The sequence below is a fragment of the Peromyscus californicus genome, unplaced genomic scaffold (assembly GCF_007827085.1).
Source record: "Peromyscus californicus insignis strain IS unplaced genomic scaffold, ASM782708v3 Scaffold_12__1_contigs__length_115047231, whole genome shotgun sequence".
NCBI classification, from domain to species: domain Eukaryota; kingdom Metazoa; phylum Chordata; class Mammalia; order Rodentia; family Cricetidae; genus Peromyscus; species Peromyscus californicus.
Window position 1 is genome coordinate 14,071,360 of NW_026294413.1, and position 21,100 is coordinate 14,092,459.

Sequence of the window (21,100 nt, forward strand, 5' to 3'; positions counted from 1 at the left end):
GATTCTGATGGGATAAACCCTAAACAGTTTACAATGTCTGTAAAAATGTATGTAGGCTTGGAAGAGAGAGGAAAGGAATATGGACAATTATATAAAGAAATAGAAACCTTTAAAAAATAAAGTCTTTTAAAGAGACAGTAAAAGTAATATAAAAAATAAGCCACATAAAGATGGAAATCACACAGAGAGTCTGGATTATATTATCTTTTGGATATTTTTCTGCAGAAAGACATTTGATTGTAAAGGCTACTCAGTTAATATAATATAATATATTATATTAAAGTTACCTTGTAGCTGGAGAATTTCTCTCCAGCTCCCACCGCCAAGTCCCGCCAGTCCCGGAGCCCACTTATAAAATAAACACACAGACTCTTACATTATTTAAATTGCTTGGTCATTAGCTCAGGCCTATCATTGTCTAGCTCTCACTCTTATATTCAGCCCATTTCTATTAATCTTTACTTTGCCACGTGGCTCGTGGCTTACTGGTACTTTACATCTTCTTGTCTTGGCAGTGGCTCCAGCTGGTCTCCCTTTCCTTCCTCCTTCCTCAATTCTCCTCTCTCCTTGTCCCGCCTATACTTCCTGCCTGGTCACTGGCTAATCAGTGCTTTATTTATATAGAGCGATATCCACAGCAGTACCTTGACTTCAAAATTTATGTTTAAGGATATGTTGCTTTGGAAAAGAGGTTCTGTTTGTGTTTCCACAGAAGATGAGAAACTATGGCTATGTTCCAGGTAAAGATGGATCAGATTTGATCAAGGCAGACCTCCTGAACCTTAACAGATGGTACCTATCAACAAAATTCTTCCCAGAACTTGACTATTATCTTGAATTTTCTCAGGATCCCCAGAAGACTACCAGTGCACCCTATCAACAAGAAGTACCCTAGAACACTACATTCACATTCCTGAAAAATAGATTATGGATGTTTGTTTTTGTTTAGATTGTTGGTTACAAATTTTTATTGGTCAGAATCAATCTTTTTCTCAAAGAAGAAAAAGGATATGATATAGAAATATAAGATATAGATATGATAGGATAAAAGAGTAGATTATTGAATCTACTTTTCAAGAACAACTTGTTTAAAATGATTTACATTGCTATAGATTTTAGTTTATTGAAATAAATTTAGAGTTAATTTTGTTATACCATAATATATAACTTATACTCTTTTTTAAGGTATTATGTTTACACCTTAAACTCATTTAAATTGTAATGGATAATTAAGAAATACAGATTAATAATTAGTCATCTATGATAGTCAAACTTATAGTTATGTTAGTTAATTTTTTGAGTTATACATAGATATAATTCAATTAGGTAGGTAATCTTCAAACACTTCAAAGACCTACAAAAATATGGCATTTAAAAATATTTTAAAAACTTAGACTATCTGGACAGTGAGACACATCTGCTCCTGGCAACACCGATTTACTGCAAAGAGGAAAATGGGCATTGAAGACACTCCATATGGAGTTTATCTTCTTCTTGGCCGAACTGGCCATTTGAGCAAGAAACTGTTCTTGCCTTGACTGCTTGACAAAATGTTGTATAAACTGGACATGCAGGACCTATAGGAAGGTGACCACTGAACTTTGTAAGGCGAGATGGTCCTTCATGTTCCTGCTTCGCAGAAGAAACTGCCAGACATTCTACAGGACACAGAGATAAATGAATGCAAGACTCTAGGCCTATAGGCTGAAGAAGGATGTCCCAACATTGCAGAAAAACTTTGGGTAACTGTTCAGGTAGCCTGCTGTCTCTGTCATTCCAGAATTTTGGAAGTTGCTTACAATGCTCTTCCTGTTTACTTAGGTAATATATCCTTCTGAGATCTTTGATGTAGTTGAGGACTAGATAGTTATAATTTTCCTTGGTTATGATAAAAGACAAATCAGAAATAAAACTTTAGACTCATAAATATAGGATAGATAGAATATTTTCTTTAATTTTGCCAAATATGAATGGACTAGATATTGTAATTATAATTCCTGCTTGATAACTGTTCTATTATATGTAATTTTATTATATTATGTTAAAGCTAAAACCTTCCTTTTTTTTTTTTGGTTTTTCGAGACAGGGTTTCTCTGTGTAGCTTTGCGCCTTTCCTGAAACTCACTTGGTAGCCCAGGCTGGCCTTGAACTCACAGAGATCCGCCTGGCTCTGCCTCCCGAGTGCTGGGATTAAAGGCATGCGCCACCACCGCCCGGCCAAACCTTCCTCTTTGTTTAGACAAAAAAGGGAAAATGCTGTGGGATAATGCCCTTGTACACTGGTTTAATAAAATGCTGATTGGCCAGTAACCAGGCAGGAAGTATAGGCAAGGCTAACAGAAGAAGAGAATTCTGGGAAGAGGAAGGCTGAGTCAGGAGTCACCAGCCAGACACAGAAGAAGCAACATCACAAGGCAGAACTGAGAAAAGGTACCAAGCCACATGGCTAAACATGAATAAGAATTATGGGTTAATTTAAGTGTAAGAGCTAATCAGTAATAAGCCTGAGCTAATGGCCAAGGAGTTGTAATTAATATAAGCCTCTGTGTGTTCACTTGGCAGACACGAGTGTGAGAGATTTGTTCTGACCACCAGCTGGCTGGGACATAAGAAAACTTCCAGCTACATGGCTCATGTTAGCTATAAATAAGGACAGAGTGAAATGGTAACTATTGTTCCCATATAATCTTCGCACTGATTATCATATCATCAATAAACTTTGTTTTGATATTTTGGATTAGAGATAGTGTCTTAGTGTGTTCTGCTAGCTGATCTGGACATGGTTGGCCTAGAATTTAAAACCAGCCTTCTTCAGCCTTTTAGTGCTGAAATATTGGCAAATATTTCCATACCAAACTTTCAGTATGTTCTTCATGTATTGTAAATTATCAAGAGGTTTTGAACTAAGAAGATATAGGCTCCACAGGTTCTTGAGAGCTGGTTTGTTAACATATCTCTTAGAACATGTTGCAATAATTATTTTACATTCTTTATACTTTGGTGAATCCTAGCCACTAATATATCACAAATGAGCACATCCCATTAGGAATCACATTTTTTCTTATTATAATACATTAATGGAAACTAAATTCAAGTTATTTCCTAGTATACAGACAATTAATTTAGTACTGTGCCATAATTCAACTTAAATACAAGTGTGTTGGGGAAATGTTCCACAACTTGGTTGTGTATTTTCTTTCTAAATCATTTCCTTTGGTCAATTTTGCTCCCTCCGTGTGTGTGTGTGTGTGTGTGTGTGTGTGTGTGTGTGTGTGTGTGTGTGTGTGTGTATGTGTGTATGTGTGTGTGTATGTACACACAGATGTATATACATGTATAATTTTATATAAATATAGACATTTATGAAATGAAGTAATTTTTCTTGACACAAGTTAGTAAATTTTCCTGTAATTCTTTTGAAAATACGTTGTGACTCTCTACAAAAATAAATATCTCTAATGACCAGTTTCCTTAGTAAAGATAGAATTTTGCTTGTTTAAGATAAATAATTATACAAATGAAACACACACACACACACACACACACACACACACACACACACACACACTATCAGTAAGAGTCTATCAGGCAGAAATTCAGCAATACAATTAGAGCTTTTGTTTATGCCAATATTCTGTCAACTCATCTTCAGGTAACATTAGTGTAAATGACTGTTGAAAGTCTATAACATTGAAATTACAAACAATGTGATAATTTTTGAAATAACTTAGAGATCATGAAAGCAAAAGACAATAAAGTAATACTGGAAGTTAAGTGGCAAGTATTTACTTTAGCTTGTCATAAAAAAGTTAACGTCTTGCTCAGCATGACAGACAGGTCAGAAAAGAAAGATTTGTGTAATGGAAATTAGCATCTTAATTTCTAAGATCATTGGAATGACAGAAGCAATTTTGATTGTTAGATATTAAAAGAAATTGAAACTCAGCTGGTAGAGTACCTCTAATTAATTATTACAAGTAGCAGATTCCAGAGGCGATTATCTTGGGTGACATAATAAACATATTGAATACATAAATGTATGTATATAAGCAAACATACCACAGAGACTATTCAAAGTAACAGGAAATTTACAAAGATGTAATTTCAAATTAATTTCTTAAAACATACATAGTAGCCGGGCGGTGGTGGCACACGCCTTTAATCCCAGCACTCGGGAGGCAGAGGCAGGTGGATCTCTGTGAGTTCGAGGCCAACCTGGTCTCCAAAGCGAATTCCAAGAAAGGCGCAAAGCTACACAGAGAAACCCTGTCTCGAAAAAACCAAAACCAAAACAAAACAAAACAAAAAAAAAAACAAAAAAAAAAACAAAACATACATAGTATAGTTTAGCCAACTTGTCATCCAATGAAGGGTGAATGTGCCCAGCTGTTTAAACACAAAGTGACTTTCATATCATATATGTATATATACAGAAGCTGAAAGAATTAACATTTTAGACATTTACCAAGATAAGCACAACACAGAAAATGACTGAATAAAATGTCATTTTGAGGTAAACAGTTTCTTATTATGATCTAGTCATGTATAAATTTGGGTGATCTTCTAGCCAAGTGAGATTTTAAGAATGTCTTCTTTTAATGTTTGTTTTGAGACAGGGTTTCTCTGTGTAGCTTTGGAGCTTATCCTATAACTCACTCTGTAGACCAGGCTGGCCTCAAACTCACAGAGATCCGCTGGCCTCTGACTCCCCAGTGCTGGGATTAAAGGAGCGCTCTACCATGCCTGGCTTAAGTATGTCTTTACACATTGGGCTGATAATTGTCAGCAATAAGAAACAAGGATGTTAAGGATGATAACACATTTTTAAGGCAAGTTTAAAGGGAAAGCCTTAATTTAAAAGTTTAAATGAGATAGACATGAAATATTTATTATCATAGATGAATTTAAATATTCACAGGATTGATATCATGAGAAATATATTTCATAGGCCATGCAAGAAATACTGTGTGAGCCAGGTGGTGGAGGCTCACGCCTTTAATCCCAGTACTTGTACTCCGGAGGCAGAACCAGGCAGATCTCTGTGAGTTCAAGGTCAGCCTGGTCTACAGAGCAAGACCCAGGACAGGCACCAAAACTATCCAGAGAAACCCTGTCCTGAACAAAAGACGGGGGGAGAAGAAATACTGTGTGCATTCAACATTATGTCTCAGAAGTTTGTCATTAGAGAATTAATATTTAAAAAGTTTAGTGATTATATATCTTATCACACTGACATAGTTTTGGAATCTTTTCAGAATATGCTTAATTTGAAAAAACTAAAGATATTTAATAGAAATGTGACACAGAATGCAGAAGGTAAAGAACTGTTTAAAGCCAACAAAGAGTGGTGGCAAGTGGAAAAAACTGACCACAGTAAATGAAAAATGAGGTGGATTAAAAAAACAACAACAGTGATTTCAAATTCATCCTCAAGATAAACTTGAGAGAGAGATTACCAAATCTGTTTTTCTCTGGATTTACAACAGGTTAGTAATGACTTCAGGGAGCTAACTTTAATGCATTCATTTTTTTCCTCGGTTACTGTTCAGTTGCTATGAGGAGACACCATAAGCAAGCCAATTTTTATTAAATCAAGCATTTGACCAGGGAATTTCATACTGTATTGGAGGGTCGGTACACAATCATCATGGAGATAAGCAGGAAAGTATGGCACTTGAGCAATAGCCAAGGTCTTTACACCCTGATCCTCAGGCAACAGGCAGAGAAAGGCAAAGGGCCCTTCATCATAGACTCACCTCCTCAAACACGTCTGTACCTTGTTCCCGAACAGTTTCCCTTAGTGGTGACCAAGCATTCCAACACATGTGCCTATCAAGCCATTTTCATTCAAACCGCCACACATTTTATATATCATGCTACTCAATGATCTTTTTTATTAAATTAAAGCAGCAACACACTAATTTGACAAGTGTAATGTGAGTACAGATACCACTGTTGCCCTTCCTTTTGAAGCAGAATGTGTTCACACTGGCTGTTTATTCACTAAACTTTTTGCATAATATAAATCACTTAGAATATTTCTATAAAAGTTTGTGTCAAAGTTTAGAGTAAATAAAATTTGACTAGGGCTACACACACGGCTACATACGCATTATACATGAAATACATATGTACATGGAGAAATTTGAAATTAAAAAAGAATTAAAATTAAAAATATCAGTATGCTTTATTGGAAAAATACTTCCAAATTAACAGTCTATAAATTTAATTAAAATATTTAAGCAAGTGAGAATCTACTAGTCTGAATGAATTATGCTTCTACACACCCATGCATGACACCATCTCAGTTCTGTGCAATAGCTGGAATTAAACTTATTTCTTCCACTCTGTTAAGATATAACACTTATTTATAACAGCGATCATTATTTAATCTTGGCTTACTTTGAGTGTCTCATATCTCTCAGTTTCTAGTAGGAACAAGAATTCTATTAAATTGCTATTTATGATAGTATTGATTTCAATGATGTAGATAATTGTAACAAATTAATTCAGTTTGATATGGTTTTATAAGACTTTCCAGAAGATTGAAAATTGAACTGTTCTGTCAGATTAATCAAGCATCAGGTCATCTGGAGTCCACAACCAGACCATCAATTTCTCATCAGATTCCATGTCCATCTGACAACTGATTCATTCATATCAGGGATTTCCTTTTATTCAAGCTCCTATACTCACACAGTTTTTCTTAATATTTTTTATTAAAGTATAATTATATTATTCCTCCCTCTCCTTCTTCCTTCCAACCCCTGTAGCAACCCCCTTGGCTTCTCCAATGCCTTCCTACTCTTATTGAAATCTGTGACCTTTTTTGCTTTAAATATTGTTGTTACACACACATATACATGTTATGCATAAACACAAATGCAGTGTGCAGAGGTAGATTAGTGTTCCTATGTGTACATAAGGTCACGTCCAGTTACTTGGTATTCACTAAACAATTAAGGGTTCATCTACAGGAAAAACTATTGTGGCTAATAGTCATTAGTTTTCTGTAGTTATTTATCTAGGGGTAGGAATACCTTGAGTTTTTCCTTTCTCCATGAGGATGTCTGTTAATGTTGTCACTCTTCAGTCATGTTTAGGACACCATAATTTGAAGTATCATAGATGAAGTTTTCCTGTCATTTCTAGGACATACAATCTTACAGCAGATTCCCTGGTGCTATGGCTCTTAAAATCTTTCCTCCATTTGTTTTTTGACTTTGCTTCATACACACACACACACACACACACACACACACACACACACACACACACACACAAGTATAGCCTGATGAGTCCCTTTCTGTTGTTTGTGTATTTATGGTTTCATGGGTGACTATTTTGTACTAGGAAATGAACCAGGGGCCTCATCCCTGGGACAGGCTAACCCTCCCTCTCTCAGCACTCACTAGTTGCCCTGAATTCTTTATCTATTGAAGAGACCATATGAGACCATCCCATTCACTGTTATTATGCCTATTGATATTGCTGTTGTTCAGGTTTTGTTTGTGTAGCCAAATCTATAAAAGGTTGTCTCAATCAGAGTTTTTCAGGTAGGTTTGGCTCCTATGGTACCAGAAAGTACTAAAGAAGATGCTAGGAGAGGGAAGCAATTAATAGTTCTTCCCCGTTGTGACACCTATTTACCACAGCAATGACCAGCATGACAAGATATCCATAAAGGTACAAAACAGTAGCACGCACATGCTGGTGATATCCAACAGCTATCTAAGTGAACTTAAGGCCCTCTCAACAGGAGGAAACTCATTTCCGGTATGAGAAACCTATCCAACTACCAGGAGCTAGTAAAGCCATGGATCATAGACAAGAATCTATTATCACCAATTTGCTAGAACAGTATAATCCCTAACTACATTCTAAATGTTATCTTTGAACCCACAGATGATTTAAGCTATCACTTCTCATTCAAGAAGCTTCTCTCTTTGACAAATTAAGGCCATTAAAGGAAGTAACAGTTGTTTATGAAGAAAAGATGAAAGAACTGTGGAAAGCTCAGCCCCAGTGGATATATCTGTAACATTGCCCCTCAGTGCAAGTCTCAGGGAATGTCTTAGAAAAAGGAGTGAAAAGATCTTAACACGCAACACACCAGAGAGATTTCTATACACCTATTTTAAAAATATTCTCATGAGTTCATTTTGAATCTCTCTTCATTTGTTATTTTGTTAAGTATGAGTAGGAATTTCACGATCCAATGGAAAATGATCCTCAGAAATAGGCAGAAAATATCCTTAGGTAGGTTTCAAAAATAATGAAGCCATGTTTTTGGTTACTAATGTCCAGCCTAACAAAAATAGAAGTGATTTTAAAATTTGAAGATTTTGTCTTTTAGAAGTAATTTCTTGTACTGAACTCACAGAAAATGAGCACAGTAATACACAGTCAAGTTCAGTAAGAGCAACTTATTATCATGTTTAAATGAAAAAAATGGATGATTGACTCAATACTTACAACTAATGACTGGTTTATGTTTTGTAATCTTATGTAATTTCATCAATATACAGTGTTACTTATCCTAACCTGATAATAAATATAATAGAATTATTGAAAGCAGAACAATCACAAAAGTAAAAGACCATTCAAACTGGCAAAGGAGTGTCCAGTGTGTAATTAATTAAAAAAATCACAGGAGACATGAAACTGGAAAGGAATTTATGGGAGGATGAGGTATAAAAGTACAAGGGAGGTTCATTGCTGAAGAATAAAAAGGGCTAGAGAATTAAAGTAACAAATTTTGCTTGAAAATACTGTGGTTAAACCTAATACTGTTTATGAAAACCATGCAGTAGAAAAGAAAATTGCACCTTATTAAAAAATTACAAGAAAAATTTAGAACAGAAAAAAATTAAATTTTGCATAATGTTTATCTTTTTAAAGTTATGATGCAATTTGTTAATGAGATTTTACAGGTGTATCTTCAGGTGTTACTAGGAGGCATAATCTCACAGAAAAGCCCTCGTTCCTCTGGCACTTACAGTCTTCCTTCGCCCTCTTCAGCAATGTTCCCTAAGCTTTACGTACGGGAGTGTTTTTGTAGCTGTCCTGTTGGAACTGGGCTCTACCGCTCAGCACATTGATGAGGTGTGGTCTTTTGTAGTAAACTCTCCATCTTCTGCAGAGGAAAGTTTCTTGGATTAGGAATGATAGCTACATTCATCTGTGAGTAGAAGGATACATATTTATAGATCTTTGTTAGAGATTATACCGGTTTACAAAACCAGTGGTTGCAGATTCTCTTCCAGTGACTACGATTTCACTAGCACCAACATGGTCACTCATCTATGGGCTCAACAAGGAGGACATCCATGTCCATGCCAAACTGCATGGGGAAAGTCCATGAGGACTCAATGCTGTATAAAGACCTACAGGCAACTAAGTAAAGCTGAGAGCAAAGAGAGGTGATACTCCCTAGGGAAGAGCATTGGTTGTCCAGTGTCAAATGGTCAACTTTGAAAAACATGTATACTAGTAACATCATAGGGACTCAACAGGTTATATTTGGGAATATATATGGGTATATAAAATGTATTTGTATGCAATAACAATTGATAAAAAAGAGGCCAAGGAATTGAAGGAAAGTGAAAAAGATATATGGGAGGGTTCAGAGGGAGGAAAGGAAGAAAGAAATATAATTAAAATATAATCTCAAAAAAAACAACAAAAAGATCCAATTTGATTTCTTCATAGATTTTTTTTTATTTGGAAAAAAAACTAACAATGAATGCCATGTTCATGTTTAAACATGAAAGTTCCAGTATCTTTATAAATAAAATATTTCTGAGTACTGATTTTTATGTTAAAATATTAACTTCATTACTTTTTAAATAATAAACAATATTTTAAAAGTATTTGAGCAACTTATTTTCTCTTATCTTTTGACAGGCCACAGTATACTACCTCACGCAATGGATCTTGCTAAGTTATCTTCTTAGCTGCCCACAGAAGCTGTAGTGTAGAGCTAGTGTCCTCCTCAAAAGCTACATCTGTAGATGTTTAGTCCTCTCACGGCTGCAGTCAAGAGGATGAGGATAGCCTGTATTTCTCAGCAGGAACCTGATTGGTAAAATGAAACAAAACAAACACACAAAAAACCTACTACAAGAAAGTATTGTAATTCTAAAAATTTCCCGATTCAAACTTGATGATACTTAGGATAACTATGGATGCAGACCTCTGGGCTTTTCTAGATTAGCTCAATGGACGTGGCAAGATGGACCTTTACTGCATAGACTGGGATCTATCACTGCATAAAAGGAGAAGTGCAGTAAGCAGGGCTTCCAGAGCTCTCAGCCACCTGACTGTGGACACAGTGTTATCAGCTGCTTCACATCCCCCCGCCGTACTTCCCTCTTCCTCACCGTGGTGGTCTGCAACCTCAAACTGTGAGCCAATATATGGACATAATAAACATGTCCTTCCTTAAAGAGATTTCATCACTTCAAGGAGAAAAGTCACTAAAACTATCTTACCTATGAAAAGTAAAGTATGAGACCCCTGATTTTAAATGACTTGGGTTTCAGTCAGAGGCAGCAGAGATGCCACGGACTTAGATAAGACAAAAAAAGGCATGTGCATGAAGTTCTAGCAGGCTGAGGTGTGGGAGCCTAGCTGGGCTACCCGCTTCCACATTTTATGACAGGATACTCTTGAGGTATGAGGGATAAGAGATATTAGACAGGCCAGGCCGTGGTGGTGCACGCCTTTAATCCTAGCACTCGGGAGGCAGACCAGGCTGATCTCTGTGAGTTCCAGGCCAGCCTGGTCTACAGAGTGAGATCAAGAACAGGCACAAAGCTGCACAGAGAAACCCTGTTTCAACAAACAAAGACCCAAACAAAACAAACCGAGAGAGAGAGAGAGAGAGAGAGAGAGAGAGAGAGAGAGAGAGAGAGAGAGAGAGAGAGAGAGAGAGAGAGAGATTAGACAGGAGGATAGAGGGGAGAAACACAGGAGGGCCTGAATCATTATCCACCAGCCCCTTCTGTCTCTTCTAAAGGGCTATTTAAAAGAATGCCAAGGGGTGAAGCTAAATACCTCTCCCTAGCTCAGTCCAGTGTAGACCCTTCCAATCACCCAGTAACCATGCAGGTGGTCAAGCAATCATCTAAATGCAGCCATACTGGGTAAAGGGAGCTCAGATTTCACCAGGAAACCTTTATGGGCTTCCATACTGAGAAGGACACTGAGGCACATATCCAGCATGTGAAGTATATGCTTTATCTATTCACATATTACAGATGATCAACACGAATCAAAAGAATCATAAACTTATCTTTTTTCATTGAGATTGTAAAATTTACTATTTATGGTGGAATTTAGTTTTATGAACAAAATACCTTTTATAACTTTTTCTTTTTTCACTTTATTTATTCTTTTCTAATACTGACAGTCACTTCCCCTCCCTCCCCTGCTACAGTCTCCCTCTCCCCAACCCCGTCAGATCCACTGCTCTTCAGATTCCCTTCAGAAAAGAGCAAGCCTCCAATGGCAAATGGAATAACAAGATTCAGTAAAGACTAGGCACAAACCCTCATATCAGGGCTGGATGAGGTGACCTAGTAGAAGGAAAAGGGTTGCAATAATAGACAAAAGTGTCAAAGACATCCCCACTCCTTTCTTCTTTTGATTATTCCACCTTTGAAAATAATAATTAAATTGACTAGATATGATGCTGTATACCAAGTTTTCAAGAGTTATTAAATCAGTGAAGTTTGTATGTTATTTATATTAAAAATGTTCAACTCAAGTAAATATGAATCATTACTACTAACAATATCTAAATAGTAATAATAAGTAGAGGAGCATTTCCTAGTTATTTTACAAGTATCTAAAAGTAAAAATAATGCATAAATATGATATGAAATGGTTAAACTACATTCTTTAAAAGTAACTACTGAAACAATTTAAAAATCACAGTTATGGACTTCTATAATGAGACTTAAGCAGTAGGCTATAGTCTTGCAAATATGCACAAACACACATATTCTTCTCTTCTTATACAGTTCATAATTGCAAAGTAAAATTATTAAAATTGTAATGCTATTCCTAACAAAATTCACTTTCAGTATTGAATTAATGACCAAATGGTGGCAATGTTGAAATACCAGAACACAGGCATAATTCATAAACAACAGTAAAAGGTTCTGATTTCTTCCTCATTGAAATATGAACATCTGCTCACAGTTTCTCTCAGCTGGATTAAAATCTCTTTTTAGCACAGTCTTTTTCCAACTCCCTCCTACCTCAGGACGGTATCAATGCCTCTGAGAAGTTATGAGTTTTCATAGCTGTGTGCTGTGGGATGGTCTGTATGTCAAATGTGTTGCTCTGATTGGTCAATAAATAAAACACTGATTGGCCAGTAGCCAGGCAGGAAGTACAGGCAGGACTAACAGAGAGAAGAATTGAGAGAACAGGAAGGCAGAGGGAGACACTGCCAGCCACCGCTGTGACAAACAGCATGTGAAGATACCAGTAAGTCACAAGTCACATGACAAGGTATAGATTTATAGAAATGGATTAATTTAAGATGTAAGAACTAGATAGCTAGAAGCCTGAGCCATTAGGCCAAACAGTTTAAATAATATAAGCATCTGTGTGTTTATTTTATAAGTGGGCTATCGGATTGCTGGGGCTTGGTGGGACCTGGAGAGCAGCTCTCCAGCTACAGCTGTGAGCTCTGTGAAATGTGTAATCACAAGGTTTCATATAGACCTGGGTGGTCAGCAGTTTAGAAGGAAGAAAATTGTGAAATTTTGGCAGAATTAAAGAGATTGTAAATTTTGAAATAAGTGGACACCAACTTACCCAATAATATGCCTTTATATGTAACCTAGTGTCTTGTGGCCACCAAGAATCAATGAATCCTGAATAGGTGGGTCTCAGTATCCCCAATGACAACACAATGAATTCCTGTTGGTTGGCTCAAGTTAATCATATCTTAGATACTTTCAATGAAATGTTCATTGATAAATGGTTTGTTACAATAATACATTTCTTAATATTAGAAGGCTCATCATCCTTTTCTAATGGGATATATGGGGAGACAGAATTTATACATTCTTTTGGGAGAAGGTAACATGTAAGGAATCATTTGACAAGAAAACACAAAGAGCTAGAATAAACCTTGTTGTGAAAGGTAAGATTTTCAGAACTTTGCTCTTGTTAAATAAGACAAATCATAACATGATAATGTTCAATTCCTTCCATGGACATTGCTTTGTCTTTTTGAGTCACTGAGAAAAAAAAATCCAATCATTGGCCAGGATTGGATGCATACTCTTGAAATCCTGACATGGAAGATTGGGACAGAAAGCTCTGGAGTTTCAAGGTTATCCTCAACTCTTCTGGTCCATATTAAGTTAAAAAACATCCTGAGTTACATGAAAGATTTACAAAAGAGAAAGGAGGGAAGAACAGAAGGAAGAAAGAATGGAGTAAGGGAGAAAGGAAGGGAGGCAGGGAATAAGAAAAGGAAGGAAGAGAGGGAGGGAAGAAGGAAGGGAAGAAAGAATGGAAGGAAGGAAGGAAGGAAAGAAGGAAGGAAGGAAGGAAGGAAGGAAGGAAGGAAGGAAGGAAGGAAGGAAGGAAGGAAGAAGCAAACAAGTTCTTGAATAAAAAGTGTTAAATTTGGCCAGGCAGTGGTGGCACACACCTTTAATCCCAGCACTTGGGAGGCAAGCCAGGTGGATCTTTGAGTTCAAGGCCAGCCTGGTCTACAGAGCAAGATCCAGGACATGCACCAAAACTACATGGAGAAACCCTGTCTCAAAAAATCAAAAAAAAAAAAAAATGTTAAATTTATAAATACAACCTGTTTGACTACTTGAATCACCAGTATGAGGACATTTAAAGGCTTAACCGATCCTTTTAAGTAAGTTTAATTTAGCAGCATTTAAATAATTAGTGAAAATTACCACTGTTTATAAAACAAAATTATAATAGTACGCTACATGGAAAAGTCAGTTAATATATTGGAAGATATAAAATTGTTATTCTTATTCATGTTTCTACAAATATTCATGATAATTGCCTAACAAGAATAATATTTACTTCTCAGAATTTTTTAAAAGGAGAAGTTATTTGAGCAATTATTTGGGGATAAAAATCAGAGCTTGTTTCTTGATCTTTTAAAAAGTCAAGGTAAATAGGTCAGAATATTCACCAATCAGTATAAAATGAGTTTGAGAAATATTACATCGTAAAAATTATTCATGTTTATCACACAAAAATATTTAAGTTATTTAGTATAATACCAGTATAAAATTCCTATCACATAAAATGATTTTACACCTCTTAGTCAACTACACAAAATAACATGATCAGTGATGTTACCTTGATATCCTAGCTCTATAGACAGAAACATTCACTTGGTGATGAAGCTAAATATATGTATGTTTCTTAAACAGTCACTCTGTTCTTATTGCTTCTTCTAAGTCAGACAATACAATTCTTATTTGAATGAGGTTTCTTTGGGACAAGGTATTTGGTTTCTTTTTTTAAAATAACACTTTTTAAATATGCATTTAAGAATCAGTAGCTAATGAAAAATGCTTCATTTGAATAACTACATTTTCACATCAGATTAATTAAGATTAAATATTATATTATGACTGTAAAATGTACATAGTAGGAAAAGCATTAGCATTTTTTTACATTTTCTCAAATTTAACATCTATTTTGTTATGAAAGGTATTTCAAATGTTTTTCAGTCTTAGAGTTCAAAGTCCGGAAAGGATGTAGATGTTATCCCAGTTTCAGAAAGAGACAATAATGATATAAAATATGCAAGATAATAAAAAATATGAACTTATAAATTTCACTCTTTATTGAATTTTATAATTCTAAAATGTAGCAATCATAATAATTGCTTTCAAATAATATAATTGTTGTTGGTAATCTTGTGGGTTGAAAATCATCTCATTATCTTAAGGAGAATACTTCATGAACAAAAAGATAAGGATTTTCACTTCATTATTGTATTTTGACAATTACAGGATCAAAAAAGAGCTAAAATGATTTTAATTAATAAATATAGTTCTTTGACAATTCCTACATGCATATAATGCATTCTGATTAATTTCCTGGCAAGGTATAATTTTACCATTGTTACAAATTTTCTTCATCCTTGCAAAGATCTTTTTCATGTTCAATTCTTCTCATTTTGTTTGTCTGACAGAGGTTACCTAAGGTTGTCTGACTTTAGGCTTGAAGCTTTGCAGTAGAAACTGATTTATCCAGCCTGAGTATAAATCTAGATCCTATGTCTCCCATAATGTGTGAGTTGCCACTATTTCAGCAGTAAGTTACAGGAATCTGTGAGAGTTTTCCCTCTTCATACCCAAAAGGAAGTCTCAACTTGAGTGTACCCAGTGCCAGTAGATACAGCTGTTCCGAGTTTATGATCAGCATTGCGAAATTTTGGCTTCTTTTTAAAAAATCAGATGTCCATAGCTGTGTGAACTAATGTCTAGGTCTTAGATTTGATTCCATTGATCCTCCTGTCTGTTTTTATGCCAAAACCATGCAGTTCTTATTACTGTCCTGTAGTAGAACTTGACATTAGGAATGATAATACCACTGGAACTTCTTTTATTGTACAGGATGTTTTTAGCTATCTTCAGTTTTTTGTTTTTCCATATTAAGTTGAGCATGGTTCTTTCAATTTCTGTAAATAATTGGTTTGGGATTTGAATGGGGATTGCATTGAATCTGTAGATTGTTTTTGATAAGATGGCCATTTTTACTGTTAATCCTACTGATCCATGATCATGGGAGATCTTTCCATCTTCTGATATCTTCTTCAATTTCTTTGTTCAAAGATTTGAAGTCCTTTTCATAAAGATCTTTCATTTGCTTCATCAGAGTTACACCAAGATATTTTATTGTATTTGTAGCTATTGAGAAAGGTGGGTTTTCCCTTATTTCTTTCTTAGCCCATTTATTATTTGTATATAGGAGGGCTACTGATTTTTTTAAAATTTATTTTGTATCCAGATACTTCATTGAAGGTGTTTATCAGCAGTAATAATTTCCTAGTAGAATTTTTGGGGTCACTTATGTATGCTATCATATCATCTGCAAATAATGACACTTTGATTCTTCCTTTCCAATGTTTGTCATCTTGACCTCATATATGCACTTATTGCTCTAGCTACTTGGAGTGCTATATAGAATAGATATGGAAAGAGTGGACAGCCTTGTCCTTGCTCTGATTTTAGTGGAATTGCTTTAAGCTTCTCTCCATTTAATTCAGTGTTGGGTATTGTCTTGCTGTAAATTGTCTTTATTGTGTTTAGGAATGTTCCTTGTATCCCTGATTTCTTCACATCTTTTACCATGAAGGAGTATTTGATTTTTTCAATGGCTTTTTCAGCATTTAATGGATGACCATGTTTTTTTTTTTTTTCAGTTTGTTTATGTGGTGAATTACATTGACAATTTTTCATATATGGAACCATCTTTGAATCTCTGTGATGAAGTCTATTTGATCATGGTGGATGAACTGTTTGATGTTTTCTTGGATTTGGTTTGTGAGTATTTTATTGAGTACTTTTGCATCAGTATTCATTAAGGGAAAGAAAGAAAATTCAACAAATTGTGATGGTCTAACTTGATGTCAGCAAGTAGAAGAACGCAAATAGATCCACATCTGTCACCTTACACAAAACTACAAAACTCAAGTCTTGAGTCTAAGTGGTTCCAAGACCTCAACATAAATCTAGATAGACTGAACTTAGGAGAAGAGAATGTGGGGAATAGCCTTGAATGCATTGTAACTGGAGACAACTTCCTACATAGAACACCAATAGTACAGACACTAAAATCAACAGTTAATAAATGGGACCTCATAAAACTGAAAAACTTGTGTATGGTGAAGGATACCATTAACAGAACAAAATGGCAGCCTACAAAATGGGAAAATATCTTTACCATTACCACATTTGACAGAGGGCTGAGTTCTAAAATATCTAAAAAAGACAAGAAACTAGACATTAAAAAATAATCCTTAAAAAATGGGATACTGATCTAAACAGAGAATTCTCAAGAGAAGAATCTCAAATGGCTGAGAAACACTTACAGACATATACAACATCCTTAGCCATCAGGGAAATACAAGTCAAAACAACTCTTGAGAGTCCATCTTCCACCAATCAGAAAGGCTAAGATTAAAAACACAAGTGACATCTCATGCTGGAGAGGATATGGAGCAAAGGGAACACTCCTTCATTACTGGTGGGAATGGAAACTTGTACTTTGCAAGTTGGAAACCAATATGGCATTTTCTCTGGAACTTGGGAATCTATCTATCTTAAGACCCAGCTACATCAATCACTCTTTGGTATATACCCAAAGGATGCTCAATCATACCACAAGGACACTTGTTCAACTATGTTCAGTGAAGCTTTATTCATAATAGCAAGAACATGGAAACAAACTAGATGGCCCACAACTGAAGAATGGATAAAGACAATGTACATTTACACAATGGAGTATTACTCAGCTGTCAAAAGCAATGACACCAAAATTTCAAAGACAAATAGATGGAACTAGAAAAAAAAATCATCCTGAGTGAGATAACTCAAACCCAGAAAGAAAAACACGGTATGTATGTACTCAATTGTAAGTGGATATTCGGGGTAAAGGATAACCATGCTAAAATACACAGACCCAGGGAGGCTAGGTAACAAGGAGGGTTCGAAGGTGACAATTGGATCTCCGTGGGAAGAGAAAACAGAAGAGATTTCCTGGGTGAACTGGAGTTGCTGGGAATGGGAACATGGGGGATCAGGTGGGGGTGAAGTAGGGGCTAGTACTGAAAGTCACAGCTGGAAATGGGGTCCTGTCAGGGTTGGCTAAAATCTGATGCAAGGCAAACTCCCAGAAATCTGCTAGGACTCCTAGCAAAAGGGGATATGTAGCCTGAACTGGCCATCTCCTGTGACATCACAAGAAAACCTACAGAATCCACTAACCTGGGCGCATAGGAGGTCACAGAGACTAAACTGACAACCAGGAAGACTGCATGGGACTGACCTATTCCCTCTGCTATTTCTAACAGTCGTGTAGCTTGATCTTCCTGTGGGACTCCTAACTGGGAGCAGAGACTGTCTCAGACTCTTTAGCTGGCTTAGGGGACCCTATCTTTTGCACTGGGTTGCCATGCTCAGCCTTCATAAAAGGTGAGGTGGCTAATCTTACTACAACTTGATATATCATGTTTTGTTGATATAACTGGGTGGCCTGACCTCCTCTGAATAGAAATGAAGGAGGAGTGGATGGGTAGGGGAAAGGCAGACAGGAGGTGGGAGAAGGACTGAGAGGAGAGGAGAGAAGAAAACTGCAGTTGGGATGTAAAATTAACTAACTAATTAATTAATTAATTAAAAATAATGCTTATTCAATTTTACTGAGGAAATTAGTAAATGAGTGGCATCGTATATAGATTGGTGATATTTTAATGTAAAACCTATTGCAGTTTATTGATTCCAGGGTCAGATAGGATTGTAATTTTAATAATAAATTAGCTTAAATTTATTATATTTAGAGGGTGTGATTGTATGCAGAAACCTGAATTTATGCAACCTGTATTAAAGATTGAAAATGTCTTACACTGACATTCAAATATAAAGTTTTAAGCAAGGTTTTGTTTTAACTTTAAAAATTTAGAAGATGCAAGTTCTACTGGAGTATAAAGTGACATATTTAATTCCCATCAGATCATCTTACAGATCATAGCTGTAGGGCAATTTTATTAACTTAGCCAGAATACATCTTTCTGTTGGTTTTAGTCTTTGTGAGAGTTTCTAATTTTATAAGAAGTTAAACCTTTCAGTATTAAAGTGACTACACTATGTGATCTCTATGAATTCCTTAGACAATATAGCTCTCAATTTTCAGAATAATTATGACCTTGGAGGTGATGAGAAAACTGACAAGAATCTATGGAGATTAAAACTTTTACAGTCTTCTACTTTGGGTCTGGTGGTGGTCCCCTTGACAATCTGTGTGTGATGAGAATAAAGATTCAGTGTCCTAGATTATGCAGTGGTACCCTGAGGATTCTTACATAGGTAACAACAGGATCTTGAAACAGGAGTGCCCGGAAACAGGATGATTTTCCATCCATATACATTTAAATAATTTGAGCCACATTTGAAATTAAATACCAAATACATACTTTGAACACATACCTCATTAAATCTGTAATATCAGGGCTCATGATGAAGTTTCAGGTTGAGGTCTGTTTTTCAGGTGCTTCTTCCTCCACTGCGCAACTAGGGCCTTAAAAGTGACGAATAGAAAACCCTACAAGAGCTTAAGAAAATTCACTCCATTTATTCTGTCCCATGTTATCTTTGGAAAAGTATTTTCTCTGGTTTCTTAATCATGTCCCTATGAAAAATGTGTGTGTGTGTGTGTGTGTGTGTGTGTGTGTGTGTGTGTGTGTGTGTGTCCCCGGGTGCACATGTATTTGTGTCTGTGTCTCTGTGTGTGTATGTTTGTATTTGTGTGACTGTTTTTATCTGTGTGTATATTTGCTTGTGTGTGTCTTGGTGTGCATATGTGTGTGTTTGTGTGTGTCTGTGTATGTGTCTGTGTGTGTGTGAGTGTTTGCATATGTGTATTTCTGTGTGCTTGTATATGTCCTTTTATATATTTGTTGTCTTGTGTATGTGTGTGTGTGTCTCTGTGCGCATGTGTGTGCAAGTGTCTGCATGTGTGTTTCTGCGTGTCTGTCTGTGTGTATGTATATATATTTGGATGTGTGTATCCCTGTGTGTATGTTTGTTAGTGTATGTCTGTGTGTATGTGTATTTGTGTCTGTGTACATGTGCTTGTGTATGTATTTGAGTATGTGTTTATTTCTTATGCTTTCCTTTTCTGCTGTGTTCAGAAAACAATGTCCATTTTATAGTTCTAAGTCAGACTTGTTTCTGACTTTATTATTTTTTTCATAAATATGTGTTTAACTGAATATTTTCCCCATCTGCATTTAACTGTATTTTTACATTGATTAGCAAAATATTTGGAGGAAGGGACTATAGGCTTGTTGAGGTTCCATTATCATATGACCAACTTATTCTTTCTAGCTAAAATTATTTTAGTTTTGAACAATGTGTATAAATCTCTTATATGCATCGGGAAGCTCCAGAAAATTTCTACTTGTCCTTTGTCAGCAAGCATTTCTCCTACTCACTCACTTCCCTACTAGCTTTAGGAGTTCTTTTACAGGAAAGAAGTCTAGGGAGCCCAGGGGAAGCCTTTCTGTCATTCAGTTCATGTGTCTGCACAGGACCTGCAATAGCTCACATTCCATCTGCAGTTACATGTTAGATTTTTACCTCCAATCTTCTTACTTGCTCATTTTCTGCCCTGCATCCCTTCTGTTCATATTTGGCCCATTTGATGCAATACCTTCATTTCAAATCTCCAGAGTGACATTCAATTTTCCACAGAACTCAGTCTACTTGACTGTGCTATGATTTCAGTCTGTGATAGTTTTAAATAACTTTATTATCTTTCTCTTCCTGTGAAGACCTGATCACTATTATTCCAACCATCCTCTATTTATATGTAGGTGTAAAGAGAATGATTTTTTTTGATGTGAAGTATAATATACAAGTAGAGTTTCTAGGATTTTCTAAGATCTGATATGTTTTTAAAATAATTATGCAGTTAGATTGCACTAGTTTTCTCCTAAATATAATTTATTCATATTCATGAATAGTCAATCTACATATTATGATAAAAACAATATATTACATGTATAAGTAGCAATATACAATTACCACTAAATATTCCTGAAGTATATGTGTATAGTACTCATAATTTTAACATAAATGGGCTTGTTCAGCTAATAGAAATTTGCTCAGAGAGATAGTATAAGTACTTGTTAATGACATAAACTTTTATAGAGATAAGTTTTCTCTAAATCATATCTCACATATTTCTTACCATGTGAGCTTACAGTAACTTGTTAAGAGTGTCAGAATCCTAACATTGTTATTATAAATATTAATTACTGTATTTTATATATTTAGTTAGATTATTTACTTATGATATCTTGCCTATA